The sequence below is a fragment of the Littorina saxatilis genome, linkage group LG8 (genome assembly GCF_037325665.1).
Source record: "Littorina saxatilis isolate snail1 linkage group LG8, US_GU_Lsax_2.0, whole genome shotgun sequence".
Lineage (NCBI taxonomy): Eukaryota > Metazoa > Mollusca > Gastropoda > Littorinimorpha > Littorinidae > Littorina > Littorina saxatilis.
The window spans coordinates 16,743,425-16,760,583 of NC_090252.1; positions in this window are offsets into that span (position 1 = coordinate 16,743,425).

Sequence of the window (17,159 nt, forward strand, 5' to 3'; positions counted from 1 at the left end):
CTGGTAAAACACCAATAAAACATAAACACACTCTGATACCGTCACATAACATTGTGATTTTATCAAAGTTGACTAGAAGTAGATCGAACAAAAATGAATATGGCAGAACACCAGTAAAACGAAACCAGACTGTCACTGATGTGTGTCCAAAATGTGAGTGTCCCGGAGTGAGAGTGGTGTACCATGACTAGGAAACATGAGATTGAAGAACAGTAAACCCAAAACATGCTCAGCTGTCAGTCACACCATCACTGCATTGTTTCATTTTCCATAAAGATGTCATAAAATGCCGCCCCCCCCCCCCCCCTTGTTTTTGTGATTAGTTTACTGTCCAGTCAGTTATCCAGTACTTATGATCAGAAGGCCAAGCAAGGATGTTGAACTTTTGTTTTAATTATGTACAATGGGTGAAGCGTGAGCCAATTTGCTTGAAAACCACGATTTGGATGTCGCTTTTCATTTTCCGCAGATGTCGATACGCGGTGAATGTGACTGTCGTCTGCTAAGCTTGTGTCGTCTGCTTCCATCGACTCGACAACACTACCCCTGGCCCTATCACTCACACTGTCCACGTTCGCGGTGTTGCTGTTATTTTTTTCAGAAGCACCTACCTTGGCGAAGGGTAGCACACCTTGGCCACTGATCAATTGAGTTTGTTTTCTTTTTGGGTTGCGACATGATGTTCGCCGAACGCACACGCTGAGAGCCGTCCGCTGAGAGTGTGGACAAGGGAAACCACTCTGGCGGCTATAGTTTTTGTCAATGGCTTCCGCTCAAAACACATGTTTCGTTCTTGGTATAATTCACGAAGAAAATAAACGCCACTCAGTTGACCAAGTACATCGGCAGCATCTTTATCAATCAAATCCTGACCAATAATAAAAACGGACAAACCTTGGCCGATTCAGACGAGTACTCTTCGGACATTTGGCCGATAAGATCTACATGAAAGTTTCAGCCAAAGTAAAAAAAAATCGGCGATTCGCCTCTTCTTATTTCATCAAATAACCAAAGGGAAGTAATCGCTCTTAATGCTTACGACATGTGTAATAGAGTAAGCGAGAGGTGTATGGAACCTTTTCTCCTGGCACCTGAGAGAATAACAAGCATTGAAATGAACAAGCGACTTTCATCCTCAAAAAAGGATGATCACCGCAAGCTCATATGCTAGCTCATCATTCTCCAAGGCACTCCAACTAACCGAGTAACACCTACGTACACAGTCATATACAAGAACCAGCTTTTATTCTCGACCGGACTTAGTCCTTAGATCAAGACTGGTTTTAAACAGAACAAACACACAAACACACACATTGTTACAGGGTCGCCTCGAAAGTATCAGTTAGAATTTCAAACAGAATGAGGCAGAGCGATGTTAAGATATCAAATAACCAGTTAGATCTAGGACAACTTACTGAGCAGCAAACGATGTAGCAGCGCTCCCAATCTCTGCACTGCTGGAACGAATAGCTTCCATTTCATTCCGGAAGACTGAAGCCATATCTCCTTCCCGCTCAACTACGCCGGGAAATAATCTTTGGGAGTCACATGACCACGGTGGTCCAATCATATACCTCGAGACAGATCAGTCCTGCGCATTTTGGGTTAGAGATCTTTTAGCCAAAACTTTGCTTTTTTGGCCAAAACTGGCGTTTTTGGCCAAAACTGGCGTTTTTGGCCAAAACTATACGGTTTTGGCCAAAACTATACTTTTTTGGCCAAAACTTTGCTTTTTTGGCCAAAACTGGCGTTTTTGGCCAAAACTATAGGTTTTTGGCCAAAACTATACTTTTTTGGCCAAAACTTTGCTTTTTTGGCCAAAACTGGCGTTTTTGGCCAAAACTATACTTTTTTGGCCAAAACTATACTTTTTTGGCCAAAACTTTGCTTTTTTGGCTAAAACTGGGCGGTTTTGGCTAAAACTAGCGTTTTTGGCCAAAACTATACTTTTTTGGCCAAAACTATACTTTTTTGGCCAAAACTGAGCTTTTTTGGCCAAAACTGGCGTTTTTGGCCAAAACTGGCGTTTTTGGCCAAAAAAATGAATATTGTCCATCAGCGCCAAGGGGTACTCAAAGATTTGGCCAAAAAACAAAGTTTTGGCCAAAAAATTATTTGGCCAAATCTAAAACATTTGGCAAAAAAAGTGAAGATTTGGCCAAATGTTTTAGATTTGGCCAAATATTTTTTTGGCCAAAACTTTTGCACCCAAAACATGTTTTTGGCCAAAAACACACTTTTTTGGCCAAAAATGTACGTTTTTGGCCAAAAAAGTGTGTTTTTGGCCAAAAAAGTGAATAATGTCCACCAGCGCCAAGCATAGAGGCCTGCATTTTACAAAGTGTCTCACATATGATCAAAGTACTGCGTCAAAAACATAAAAGTGCAAACAATCAGGAATTTCATGGGAAAACATTGCTACAATTATCAAACCATGGCAATACAAAATGGGAATGAGATGACTTAGACATATGGTTCAATCATCTTGACAGTCAATTTTCTCCACTGAGAAAAAGTAACACAATGTCAACACTACCATACAAAAATGCAACCTTCATCCCCACCAACCCGTTTAGTTGATAATATAGGGTTTCTCGTTCAATGTGCGCTCTTGTATGCACAAGCTCAACACTCACAAAAACTCTCGCTCACGGCTTTCCAGTAAAGGCATCTTACTATATCACCACTTCATGAGTTAGATACGAGTTCATTACCCAAAATATATGTGTCAATCATAATTCCCGTTCATCAATTGTAGGGGTTTCTGCGCCTAAATCGTAAATAGGTAGCTTTACGGGCCAATGGCACTGAGGGCTTAACTTTGGACTTTTAACCGACTACTACTCAGACCTTACTGATCTCCAGAAATAATATGTGATGAAAACGGGGAAAAAATCGCAACGATACACATGGGTTACGATACACTCGCGAGTTTTATGTGCAAAACATTATTTAGCCCAGTTGAATGCTAGTACTAGTAGTATTGTTCATTAGCTGAATCACTGAAATTCAGCCTACCGAGTAAACGATCATTCAAAAAATAAAATCAAGTTAATTGTTACCTTGCATGCAAGCAATTCGTTGTGACCGGCGAGGTGCTGGTATCGGTTGAGCAACAGGTGCAGGAGGAGGCACAGCAACCACAGCCGGACCCGCAAGAGCCGCAGGTCTGGGCCTTGGAAGTGTGATCCAGAGTTCGTCATCACTGTCACTCTCAGAGTCTGTTTCACTCGGCACCGAGGTAGCCGAAAACGGTGTATCTTCGTCTTGATTGTCAAGAGTCTCGGAGGCTGGCAGTAAGTCCTTTCTATTGACCGCTCGCTCCGCGCCACCTGCTAAAGGCGCGACGAGGTAGACGTGCTGATGTTCAGCGACGCGGCAGGTCACCCTGTAGATGTCTGGCTTCCAATAGTCCTGGATTTTGTTGCGCCCCAGGACCCGGTTCCGCAGGTAGACGTGGTCACCAACGTTGAGGCCGTGGTCTGCAGCGCGTCTGTCAGTGAGCGCTGTCCTCTTGACCACCGCCTGTTGAAGGTGGTCAAAGGCCTTCTGATGAGCCTCTGTCAGACGCAGGCGATGTTGCCGCACCCAGTCGATGGTGCCGCTGGCTGCTGGGGCTGGGAAGCCCAACATGTCATCAACGGGCAGCCTGGGTTGTTGCCCGAAGAGCAGGAAGTGTGGTGCGAAGCCCGTGGACGCATGGGGTGTGTTGTTGTAGGCCTGGACCAGCTCCGGGAGATGAAGGGGCCACCTGGTCTTCTGCTCGTGGTGCAGGGAGCGTAACAGGTTATGCATTGACCTGTTAAACCGTTCGCACTGGCCGTTGCCCTGCGGATGATACGGTGTGGTGCGACTCTTTTTGATGCCGTACATGTCGCAGAGTTCCTTTATGAGTTTGGATTCAAAGTCTCTGCCCTGGTCACTGTCGATTCGCTCCGGAACCCCGAAGCGCTGGAACCAGTTGTTGACCAGAACTTTCGCCACCGTCGCAGCTTCTTGATTCCTGGTGGGAATCGCCTGTGTGAACTTGCTGAAGACATCAGTGAGGACGAGGACGTTCTCGCGGTTGTCGCTGGCAATTTCTAGCTTGGTGAAGTCCACAGCGAGGACCTGAAGAGGGCGGCTGGCCAGCAGAGGCGTAGAAGTGGTGTGGATCATCGAGGGGAGACGACCCATACAGCAGCGCTGACAGTTGTCGAGGTACTGCTTCACCTGGCTGTACATTGCTGGCCAGTAGACCCGGGACCGAAGAAGCTGCATGGTTCTGTCGTAGCCCTGATGACCCATGTTGTCGTGTAGCATGGCTAGGACATCTGGACGGAGCGTTGACGGCAAGACGAGCTGGAACTGGGGCCCGTGGATGGGGTCAGTAACCTTTCTATAGAGGACGCCATCTCTCAGATAGAGACGGTCGTGCTGTTGTACAAGGCTACGCAGCTGACGGTCTTGGCCTGTGGCAGGTTTGGTGGGCCAGGTCGTTAAAACAGGCCCGATGGTGCCGTCTTCCCTCTGAAGCCGTTGTAGTTCTGTGGACGACAGCCGAGGGAAGATTGTCTCGGGCTCTGCTTTTGTGTCTGGATGGTGGAAGGCGGGAGACACGTCTGGGTTGACGGCAGACTGTCTTTGGCAGCAGACTTGTTGCGCTGCTGCCAATTCAGGGGGGAGGGAGGTGGACGTCGTGGGAGAGGGAAAAGACGGGGGGGCATCCTGGAGAGGGCGTCAGCGGGGTTTGTTTTCCCTGGCTGGTATTTGATCGTAAAGTTGAACTGAGCCAGTTGGGCTGCCCAGCGCTGCTCCAGAGCTCCGAGGGGGGCCGTTTTGTAGTGGAGGAGTGGAAAGGTTAGTAGTAGATACACAAAGCCCAAGTCCAAGCGTCTTGTTTCAACTTTTTATTCAAGAAAACAATGCAAGGAAACGTAGAGGCCGAAGGCGAAACCCGTAGACAGCAAAGCAAGTGTAGTGTCGTGTTCAGCTGCTAGGAGCGAATGCATGCTTATGCCGGTGTCCGGCTTATACTTATAGCCCCGGCGCGGACTGCACATAAAGCACCGTCCGGCGGTGATGAAAATCGGCTGAATACGGCCAGAAACACGGAATCTGTGTTTCTTACACATGCTTTACCCTACGTTATTTAAACAAATACATAACCAATCCTAACAAACAATACATCAAATTAAAGCTACGACCTTTAGCTTTCTATTGCAATAGATCACATTTCGTAAAAACTTATATTTATTTAGTAGGATGCAAAAACAATGGTCCTAGTGAAGGCACTGAACCAACTTCAGTGCGGAAAATTACAAAACTCTCTAAACTGGAATAATGGACAAACTCATAAATCATACAGATAAAAAGAAGAACCCTAGACAAACATCATGATATGCGTTACTTGGGGGAAAATTATACATTGACTTAGTACGAAGCGGTAGAGTCCGAAAGTAAATGGAATCGGCTAAATTCCTGCGCGAGTACCTGTCTGCATAAATTAGCAATCTTTGCAGAGGAACCAAGCATCACTCATTACAACCAAATCCTCATAAACAAACTAAAATCATATGCAACATAGGTACGGGATTATGTAATAGTGATACAAAAATGACAAAACAATGATTGAAAAGACACATATGAGTTTGTGAGAATCAATTTCTCTCGACGATACATGAAAACCGGTCAAGGTCAGAGTGACGCTTTGGTCAGTTCGAAGCATTATCGTAAATAACACAATAATATGCAGCCATCCAGCCTAATCAGTGACTTCTATGCAAACCTAAATATAATTAGGACCGTATCAAAGATAAAAGGGACTTTGATTGATAGAAGTTAGGTAGATATATAAAGAAAGGTATTTTATTAGAATTTGCGCCGGCAATGGTGCGCGCGCAGCATCGTATCGTCTGCTATGGGGTGGGTATCCCGTTTGTACTGTACACAAGACTGTTTCGCTATGCGATGATTAGAGTGTTTAGGGTAGCGAAGTGCACTTGGCTACATCTACAAAGCCGTAATGTTTTTGTGTCAATAAACTTGCATCTCCTGCCATAGTGGAGCTCCTATGTTGCAAAATCATTCAAATCATGCAACAAACACCAAATTAAGCAAATAATGAAGAGTTTTATGTGCTTAACAAAACCTGATACAGAGCCATCGCGAAAAATAAAAAAATGGGTAGTTTTTAAACAATTTTTCAAAATGGCCGCCAGTGTAAACGGTTGGGTATGTTAGGCATATTTCACTTCATGTGATTAACAGCAAATTTGGCGTAAATGGACATTTGCTTTTGCTTAACAAAACCTGATACAGAGCCACCATGAAAAAATTAAGAAATCAGTAGTTTTTTAACAATTTTCAAAATGGCCGCCAATAAAAGGGTATTTAGGCATTTTTGATGCCACAAGACATTCTCTTGCAATAGAAACTAACACAAACACATTTTTAAACAAAACAATACATGTATTGTTGGTGCAGAGAATGATTGGACGGTGTGGGTGGCAGGGTTGAAGAATTTGTGGATTACCTAAACTGTGCAAAAATAAATATATTGCACCAATTTTCATACCAAAACGAAAACATTCATTCCTGTGCTGTTATATTCAATGTATGCTATTGAGGGCACTCAACTTGGCTAACTGGAACACCTTTAAGATGAAAGGTGAACTTTACAGGGGCTATTTGACCGCCGCCCAAATAAGAGTACCCCCAAAATAAAACTGATAAAAATGTAATGTATCAACTCAAAAGTCGACTAAAATTCATAATCGCTGTATTTCGAAAACGTTGTTTGTTCTCATGTGTTTACACAACTAGCACATTCCGGCAAGTGTTTATACTCAAAAGAAACTTTGGCAGTACTTGAAACAACCATCTGTCATATATACATGCGAAGTCAAAAATATGTGGGATGTAAGTCAACAAACCTGTGGCAGTTTTTAAAATATTATTTCGTGAAGATTTGAAAGTGTACTCAAACGGTTGAACTACGCCTCGTGCGTAGACACACATTCCTGAAAGTTTCAACGCAACCCACTTGGTCATTGCTAAAATACATGGATTTTAGTTGACTTGGGTATCCCTCAAATTTGACACATAAACATCTCATCCGTGAGATCGACACATACATCAGTAGCAGGGGCGGACGAGGGGGGGGGGGGCACAGGGGGCACGTGCCCCCCCCCCGAAAAAAAAAAAAAAAAAAAATTTCTATGCTGATTCTATGACCATTTCTAAGTTCAAATGGCACCAGACGGCATCATTTTGCTTCTTTGGGCAAAAAATTTTTCCGGGGGGGCATGCCCCCGGATCCCCCATCACATTCACTTTCGATACAAAGTGCCCCCCCCCCCCCCCTTACAAAGCAACTGATCCGCCCCTGAGTAGGTACAATGGCACAACACTAGAAATATGCAAGATGGCGAAATAAAACAACCTGTTCTGGATGGATAATCAAGTTGACTTTCTCTTCGTATACAACAGTGACCCAGTTGTGCCTCAGGAATTGTCGTCGGCTTTTTAAAAGGTACCCGAAGTTTTTGTCACATCTCTTTGTCACGTCAAGGGTATCCTTATTTTGACGGCGTAAATGATGATCTTAAAAAAAAAATGTGCCAGATAGCGAAGATGCGAGCCTTTAATGGCATAGACAGTTTGAATAAAATGACACAGGAATAAAAGTTTGAGTTGGGGTATGAAAATGGGTGCAATAATATTTTTGCACAGTTTAGATGCTGACAGTTTTCACAGGCATGCAAGCATATTTGCAGAGAGCTGTGCTCTGCAGTCCTTCTTAGCAGCATTTGCAGCGTTTTGTTGTACAGCTCTTCTTGCAGGCACACCTCATGAGTTCTCGGCACACGCTGGATACCTCTTGAAAGCTCGTCCAGAATGACTCCCACTTTCCAGCCTTGAACTGCCAGCCCACCGAGTTTGGAAGTCTAATAGGTAGATGGCTCTTCTCAATCTCATGTCCTGCAGCAGCACCTCACTTGTAAGGGGATTATGGTCAATTTGGCAGCTCTTTTTACTGAAGAGGTACCGTCTAGCACTGTTTACACCCAGTACGTTGCTGGTTTTGTCCTACAAATGTACACCAAAAAGTTCTTGTGCTGCCCTGTCAGTGGTACTCAGCTTACAAAGAGGAGCAGACAACCTGAAGAAAGTTTGAGTGACGTCTTCAAATGCTTGCCATACTTCCCAAGCCTTCTGATTCCCCAATACCATTGAAGAACGACATAGTGTCACAGCCTGTAAGGCTATGCAAAATGGGCAGACAGGGTGACTTCTCTTGACCAATGGCTTTGGCAATGTGGCGATACACTTCACGAGCAGAAAAAAACGCAACACAGCTGGAATGAGAAGCAGACTGTCTGGCCTCCTCTACATCCATGGTGCAGGAAATCAGCCTGGGGTACCCTTCACACAAAAGATGAAAAGTGACATTTTTATTTGAATGTATTTGAATAATGTTTACTATCTCAGAGAGTCGGTCAAAGCCGGGTGAGCAAGTCTTTACACAACAGACCAAAATGAAAGAAAATTGTATTTCATGAATTCGTATAATTCTTACTGTTTCAGGTTAAAAAACAAACAAACACAGTTTCCAGTGACCCAACTGATTCTGGAATCTTTCTGACCGCTACATTTATTCGCTTCAAACAGTCGCTAACAGAATGTTGACCATAGTGAGGGTTCGTACGTTAAACCCATCAAATTCACAGAGGTCGCTTACAAATGATGTGCAAACATGTTCCAATTAATACAAATAAAAAAATCTTACTGTTAAGATGTATTAGGTAACAAACCTTGATACAGTAGTACTAGTGAAATCAGCTCCCTTCTGTGGCACCGGAATAAATGCAGAACGCTTGTTCCCAGGAACCGGCATGTGGTGTAACTCTTGTATATATCCTGTAAAAATAAAATTCACACCAATGCACGGTCAACTTAAAATAAGCAAAAGGATGAGAAACAAGCAACAAACCAACATTGTAAAACTCAAAGAGCGGTACCTCTTCATTTTTCAAAACCACTTATCTCATCAGTTTGATTAGCATACACTGTATGCTTTTGTCTGTTACCTACCGTCTTTGAAAGTTTGATCACAACACTGTAAAGACATGGGGAGTGGAGTGTTTTTATCTCCAGCTGGTCATCCTACTATCTGGCCTACCCTCACTCAGTTTTTGACTCTACCCCTCCCCACCTTTTGGAAGTCCTTAACGTAGGCAGGACTAATCATGTATCATACCATGAACAATCTCTTTCTCCTCGCCTTTTATTCAAAGTTCGTTTAATCTGGTTAAAATCACCAGCGTGGCGATCATGATTTCCTTACTTGTAATCAACAGATAGATCTAGATCTATCAGCATCACAATCCAGCTGATGAGCTATTGCAAGATTAAACAAAGTCTCTGCATTTCAGCGCTTCACCCGATGAATAACAGACCCCAGGGGAGAATTAAACAGTAAAATGATGTGACATTGGTGAATGGATGCGTATTCTTGAAAACTTACCTTCAGAAACGTTGTTTTCGCTCAAATCAAAACACGCAATGTTGCGGAGGCCGCCATCTTGAATTTTCATGCTGCGGATATATAAAATTCTAAAAACGATCAAATTAAATACCAGAACACAAAAATACCCATAAGAGTATTTATGTCATGCATGTGTCATCAGCAGACAACTTCTGGTGCATGGTAAACCATTGAATTTTACATTTGCTGAGTTGGGAATATTTACTGCTGAGCGCTTTTGGTACGAATTTCGTCTGCTGTAAATGCAGCCTTTTATTCCCTATCAAAAGCAAAAAAAACCCGATTTCTGAAGTGGCTCTGTATCTGAAATCCCTTAAATAATTATAAGGAACAATATCACAAAGTATGATGTTTGTTGCAAGATGTGAATGATTTATGAGTGCGTCTGCAACATACGAGCCCCACTACCACTACTCTCAGATTCAGATGTAACAAGTGTTGACATAGCTGAATGTATCTATCTAGATTGTAAGTGCATCTAATGTGAAACGCAGATCTCTTTACAACACAACGTACAAAAGTCTGCCAAAAACATCTACACAGCTTCAAACTACTATCACCAGTGCCAATTTACATATCATAAATCAATTTTACAATAACAATTTAATAGGCACAAGCAGGTACTTGGTAGTGGTACAGAAATGTGTGACTTACTCTTCATGGTAGTCTGTAAAGCAGCATGTCCACACAGTCTGAATCCTCTCCAGAATCCATATATATCTGAATGCAAGAGCTGTATGAACACTTCATCACACATCATCTCTGGTTTCTTAGGAGGCCTGAAAAAACACACCATAAAATAATTAATTAACAATAAATAATAACTGTATTATAATTAAACCACTCGCTCATTGATTCTGTTATCCCCTCTTTCACAATCATAGTTTATACAGCAGCATTTACCTCTGACTCTGTTCATGCAGAGTAAATATCAAGTATTTAAACAGAAAAATAAGTCATTGTTGAATAACCCTTCTAAAAATACACAATAGACACACTTTCAGTGGCAGTGATTCAAGTGAAGTCAGTTTCTTTCTTCATTTGTATACACACACAAATTGTTTTGGGCCAGTTAGTGTTACTCTTGGCTTTACACACTTACTATATCAAATTATACATGTATGCATTCAGCTTAGAAAACATACTTCTAATGTTGGGAGTGCAGTGTGAGCCAGGACATTTACAGCAAATAAGGATACACAACAGTTCATTCAGAGATAGATTTGCCATTCACTGCATTATATTGTTAGTTGAATGAGATAGATCTACAGCGATGCTTCAATGCATTAGATTAGCTTTGTTTTAGTGTCTACTGTTCATTGCTCCACCGTGGGAAATTCAGTCAACAGTGCACAGTTCCGAAGAAACCGATGCTGCTGTGTATAATCATTGATGCATTGACGATCGTTCATTGTCAATGTCACTGTCAGAAAAACAACAACTGCAGGGGCGTCTTATCCAGGTGGGGCCATGGGGCTAGAGCCCCACCACTTTTTCCCCCCTAAAAAAAAAAAAGACAAAAAAGAGAGAGGGAGAGAGAGAGAGAGAGAGAGAGAGAGAGAGAGAGAGAGAGAGAGAGAGAGAGAGAGAGAGAGAGAGAGAGAGAGAGAGAGAGAGAGAGAGAGAGAGAGAGAGAGAGAGGAGAGAGAGAGCCTCAAAGGGAAAGAACTCGATAACGCTCTTCTTTTGCAATAGAGACAGAAACTGAGAAAGTTCCGATTTGGTGTGTCTGCTGCTTTTTCACGAGATTGTGCTATCGTATTTCCTAAGGTGTGTAGTTAAGTTTGTGATTTAGTACTGTAGATCTTTTTAGTTCATCACTACATTCAGTGCATAGTTTGTCATAATGATATGGTTCTGTGGAAGAATGTGTGGGTGGTAATCTTGTTCTTGATTAGGCAAAAAAAAAAAGGTGTGGTTACGGTAACATAGCCCAAAAAAATAGGGTAGGTAGGTAGGCAATCACTTTTTTTTTTTAACTTGTTTTTCTAATGTGTACAAATTAAACCTACTTGACAGGGAAATAAGTGTGCGACTCGGGCGCTTTCGCTTTCATTGCGTTTTTTGCACTCGTTTTTTGTTGGGGTTTTTTGTTTTTGTTGACAAATGTAATAAAAAGTTATAGGATCGGCCCCTAAAAATAGGGTAGGTCGGGTTACCGTAACCACACCTATTTTTTTTTAAGCCTTAATTCGATTTGGCCCTCGTGTTACTAGATCTAGGGTCAGAGCGCTTGTATTTAAGGCAGTTGGTTCAATGCCTAACATGCCGGCGTTGATCTTGTACAGCATGGCCAATCGGTTGTTTTTTCTTCGATCTTCTAAGCTAACCCAACCTAGGTTCTTGAGCATGGTTATTTACAGTGCCAGGTTCTTTATCTCTGTAGTTCAGGGACTGCAAAAGAGCCAAATTTCGCTGATGTCTCAAGTTGGTGTTCTTTTGAAACTTGTTCTGGTGATGCCTGCCACGAATGCTACAAGCGAGCGTTCTTTCAGTGCCATGAGGAGGGTGAAAATGTACCTTCGCGCCAACATGCTGCAAGAACGTTTAAACCATCTCATGTTGCTTCATGTGCACAAGGAGCGCACAGACAGAATTGACTTGGTGCATGTTGCCAACAACTTTGCAGCGTCACCCCATCGTCGTGACATCTTTGGCACGTTCACCACATCAGACTTGGCAGGGACAAGCGTTCTTCAGGCCACCAAGGCCACTCAAACTGTCAAGTTTGACTGAGACAAAGTGAAAAGGCGTGACTGCCCACTGGACAACGTGACAGGGCCTTTCTGTGCGTTCACTGACGTTCAAGTAAGTGTACGTAAAGTAAATATTCCTTGATATTGTTTGATAGCCCCACCACTTTTTCATAGCGTGTGACGCCCCTGAACTGTAACTTTCATCGTCACCACTACACATAGATATATTCGCTGATTTGTCTTATGAAGCCGTCATCAACACGAACACAATGATTGCAGAAGCAAACTCTGTACCTACACGACCGAGACACAAGACTGATTATTTCACAGCTGCAATGTGAATAGAGAACAAAGACGTTTTGGGTAAGCTTACTCACGTCAGGTCTTCACTGACAAGCTGGGAACAGACGGAACATTCCGAACAAAAGTAAATGAGGTCAAAGTCTCTTTCGCTTTGCGTGTAACTTTGTCATGACGTCTTTTTGTGACGACAGTATACGCGACAGTTTGTTCGCTTCCGGTGTCATTTTAGACTGAAAAGCAACTCAAAAGAAGGAGCTAAGCCTGTGTCTTGAAACAGCTGAAACACTCTTTTGGATTGCCGTTTCAATGTTAACCAAAAAGTTAAAGAAAACAAGAGGCGAAGCCTTCAAGGCTCACGTAAGAAATCGACAAACAGTAACAGAAACTCAATCACTCCGTCACACATACACACACACACACACACACACACACACACACACACACACACACACACACACACACACACACACACACACACACACAGTGACACACACACACACACAGTAAGCATAGGTGAAACTGTGCAAAAAGCGAGACACTAGATCTAGATGTGTCTGTCTGCAACGCTGCATGTAGCCTACTTACAAGGACACGACTGCCAACTAGTCTCGGCCCGCTCAAAATAACAATGACCGAGACGCGTGACGTCTAACCCTCTTACACCATAATGTGACGTCTTCAAATGACGAAATGTTAAAGTTTCTACCACAGACACACACACGCACACACGCACGCACACACGCACATACGCACAGACAGACAAAGTTACGATCGCATAGGCTACACTTCGTGAGCCAAAAAACAAGGTTCAGTTGCGAACTGACAGCGGAATGAGCATTGATTCCTGTTGATGAAGGTACGATTGAAGCTTTATTCTCTCCGTCAACCAACAAGACTAGATTTGTAGCAGACGAAAAACAAAGTGTGCGTTTTTCCTGTCTTGTGAAGGCGATTATGTCGTTATAAGTTATCTGTACGTTGTGAAGACATTTCAAAACAAAATTTAGCTTTGATGCGTCACGGGATAATACGCTTATACGTTTTCATCCATGGAATTGTTTTTTTCGTCTCGGCAGGGTGAATGAATTCATGATTTATTCCCCCCTCTGCTTCTTTCTCTCTGTACAGGTGTAGGGCTAGTTATTTTTCGGTAACTTACCCAACAACCAAAATCACTTACCCAACAACGGGCCTGAATCCTCGATAGCTCACAGGTTGATGAGTTAGACTTTCAGGGAACTACTTTAGCGATTGAAAAGGTCCGAACGCTCCAATGTACGAAATATACATCTCTAGACCAAACAATACAAACATACTGCATTTAAACTGGCAACTACAGGCTTGAACACATTAATCTCCATATAAAATTTATGAGTTTGGTTGTTTTCTAAATCCAAATCTAACGATCAGTGCAGAGAAACTCGCTTTAGATCTCTTATGAGTGCACGCAAACTCCCAAGGCAAGTAACTCTCGTACGACAAGAGTAGTTCCCCTTCCTAATTTTCTGAACTGAGTTGCTTGAACAAGAGACTGCCATCCGACGGTTAGTTTTCGACAATATTTCATTTTATAAACAGATCACACGCAACCAAATGCACACATCGCATCAATTTAAAGAACATACAGCGGTTTCATACACTATTTTGCCCCAGAAAACGGAACTTTATACAGTTTTTAACGTTGGAACACGGGTGCAAAAGTTCGTCTGCTTGTCCCATTCGAAGAAAGAACATTTCCTAAGCGATACCAAAACATGACCAGAACACACACTATCTGCCTTTACCGGCACAGCAGAATAACAACATATCTGTGTACTTGATTTTAGTCCAAAACAAGGAAACTGACAAGAAGTGTTAACAGAATTGATTGATTTTCCCTGAACTATACAACCGCGCATTATTCAATCGCCAGCGCAGGTAGACTGGCTGAGTGATTTGGATTCGATCAAACTTTCGCACAAAAACTCCTCTTTTCTTTGAATAACTGAAGAAAGGAGGAATAAAGAGGTTACATACCTCGTCTCAGTGATTATTAAAAATAATGGTCTCAGTTCGCGGTCATGAAAAAGCTCGCTGAAGCTCGCATTTTTTATGATCCGCTAACTTCGATCAATATTTTTGATAATCACTGAGACTCGGCATGTAACCTCTACGTCTTTTCTGGCCTTACCAAGACTGAAACAAAATATAGTTCTACAACTTCTAGGCTTGGGTTTATTGCCCATGCCCATGGTGAATTTCCAATGATTTGTTTCCACATCCCATGACAAATTATCTTTACTTTGGTCATGCCATATATATATACGTTACAGCTCCGTCCATCCATGGTATCGCGTGATATTTTGTCTCGACGGGGTGAAAGAATATAATGACGTCACTCTCGAGTGACGTCATCATATTCATTGACCCAGTCTCGACAAAATATCAGGCGATACCATGGATGGACGGAGCTGTAACTTATACACGTATACAGCATGACTTCCCTTCTTTGTCTCTGTTAATCTAGGGAGAAACAAGAGGCGAAGCCTTCAAGGCTCACGTAAGAAATCGACAAACAGTAACACAAACTCAATCACTTCGTCACACATACACACACACACACACACACACAGTAAGCGGCATAGGTGACACTGTGCAAGAAAGCGAGACACTAGATGGCCGATTTCGAAGAAAAAACTAGTCTCGGCCCGCTCGGCAAAATAACAATGACCGAGACTTTCAGTAATTCCTTCGCGTGACGTCTAACCCTCTTACGTCATAATGTGACGTCTTCAAATGTTGTGACGTCTTAAAATGTTAAAGTTTCTACCACAGACATACATACATACATACATACGCACGCACGCACGCACGCACGCACAGACAGACAAAAGTTAGCATCACATTGGCTACACTTACGTGAGCCAAATATCCAGCGATATTTCTCCGTAGGCCTAAAGTTCGGCCATGACCTAGGCAAAATACCTTGCGCAGCCGCAGAAACAAGAAAATGGAAATCTTTTATGAAATCATTGGGAGCCACGCAAATTTGACCTCTTGATTCCGACCATGAACCCGCTGTTGATAATCTGGAAGGTCGTACCAGAAATGCAGATCTATCTCTGGCCGATTCATAGATTCAACATACAAACTGCGACCTCATCTGTGATCAGATGGCCAAACAATGCGTGACATATTTTATTCTAAATAGTGGGGCTCCTATGTTGCAAAATCATTCAAATCATGCAACAAATACCAAATTTAGCAAATATGAAGAGTTTTATGTGCTTAACAAAACCTGATACAGAGCCACCGCGAAAAATTAAAAAATGGGTAGTTTTTAAACAATTTTTCAAAATGGCCGCCAGTGTAAACGGTTGGGTATGTTAGGCATATTTCACTTCATGTGATTAACAGCAAATTTGGCGTAAATGGACATTTGCTTTTGCTTAACAAAACCTGATACAGAGCCACCGTGAAAAAATTAAGAAATCAGTAGTTTTTTAACAATTTTCAAAATGGCCGCCAATAAAAGGGTATTTAGGCATGTTTGATGCTACAAGACATTCTCTTGCAATAGAAACTAACACAAAAACATTTTTAAACAAAACAATACATTTTGTGTTGGTTCAGAGAATGATTGGACGGTGTGGGTGGCAGGGTTGAAGAATTTGTGGATTACCTAAACTGTGCAAAAATAAATATATTGCACCAATTTTCATACCAAAACGAAAACATTCATTCCTGTGCTGTTGTATTCAATGTATGCTATTGAGGGCACTCAACTTGGCTAACTGGAACCCGTTTAAGATAAAAGGTGGCCTTTACATGGGTTATTTGACCGCCGCCCAAATAAGGGTACCCCCAAAATAAAACTGATAAAAATGTATTGTATCAACTCAAAAGTCGACTAAAATTCATAATCGCTGTATTTCGAAAAAAGTTGTTTGTTCTCATGTGTTTACACAACTAGCACATTCCGACAAGTGTCTATACTCAAAAGAAACTTTGGCAGTACTTGAAACAACCATCTGTCATATATACATGCGAAGTCAAAATTATGTGGGATGTAAGTCAACAAACCTGTGGCAGTTTTTAAAATATTATTTCGTGAAGATTTGAAAGTGTACTCAAACGGTTGAACTACGCCTCGTGTGTAGACACACATTCCTGAAAGTTTCAACGCAACCCACTTGGTCATTGCTAAAATACATGGATTTTAGTTGACTTGGGTATCCCTCAAATTTGACACATAAACATCTCATCCGTGAGATCGACACATACATCAGTAGGTACAATGGCACAACACTAGAAATATGCAAGATGGCGAAATAAAACAACCTGTTCTGGATGGATAATCAAGTTGACTTTCTCTTCGTATACAACAGTGACCCAGTTGTGCCTCAGGAATTGTCGTCGGCTTTTTAAAGGGTACCCGAAGTTTTTGTCACATCTCTTTGTCACGTCAAGGGTATCCTTATTTTGACGGCGTAAATGATGATGTAAAAAATAAAATGTGCCAGATAGCGAAGATGCGAGCCTTTAATGGCATAGACAGTTTGAATAAAATGACACAGGAATAAATGTTGAGTTGGAGTATGAAAATGGGTGCAATAATATGTTTGCACAGTTTAGATGCTGACAGTTTTCAC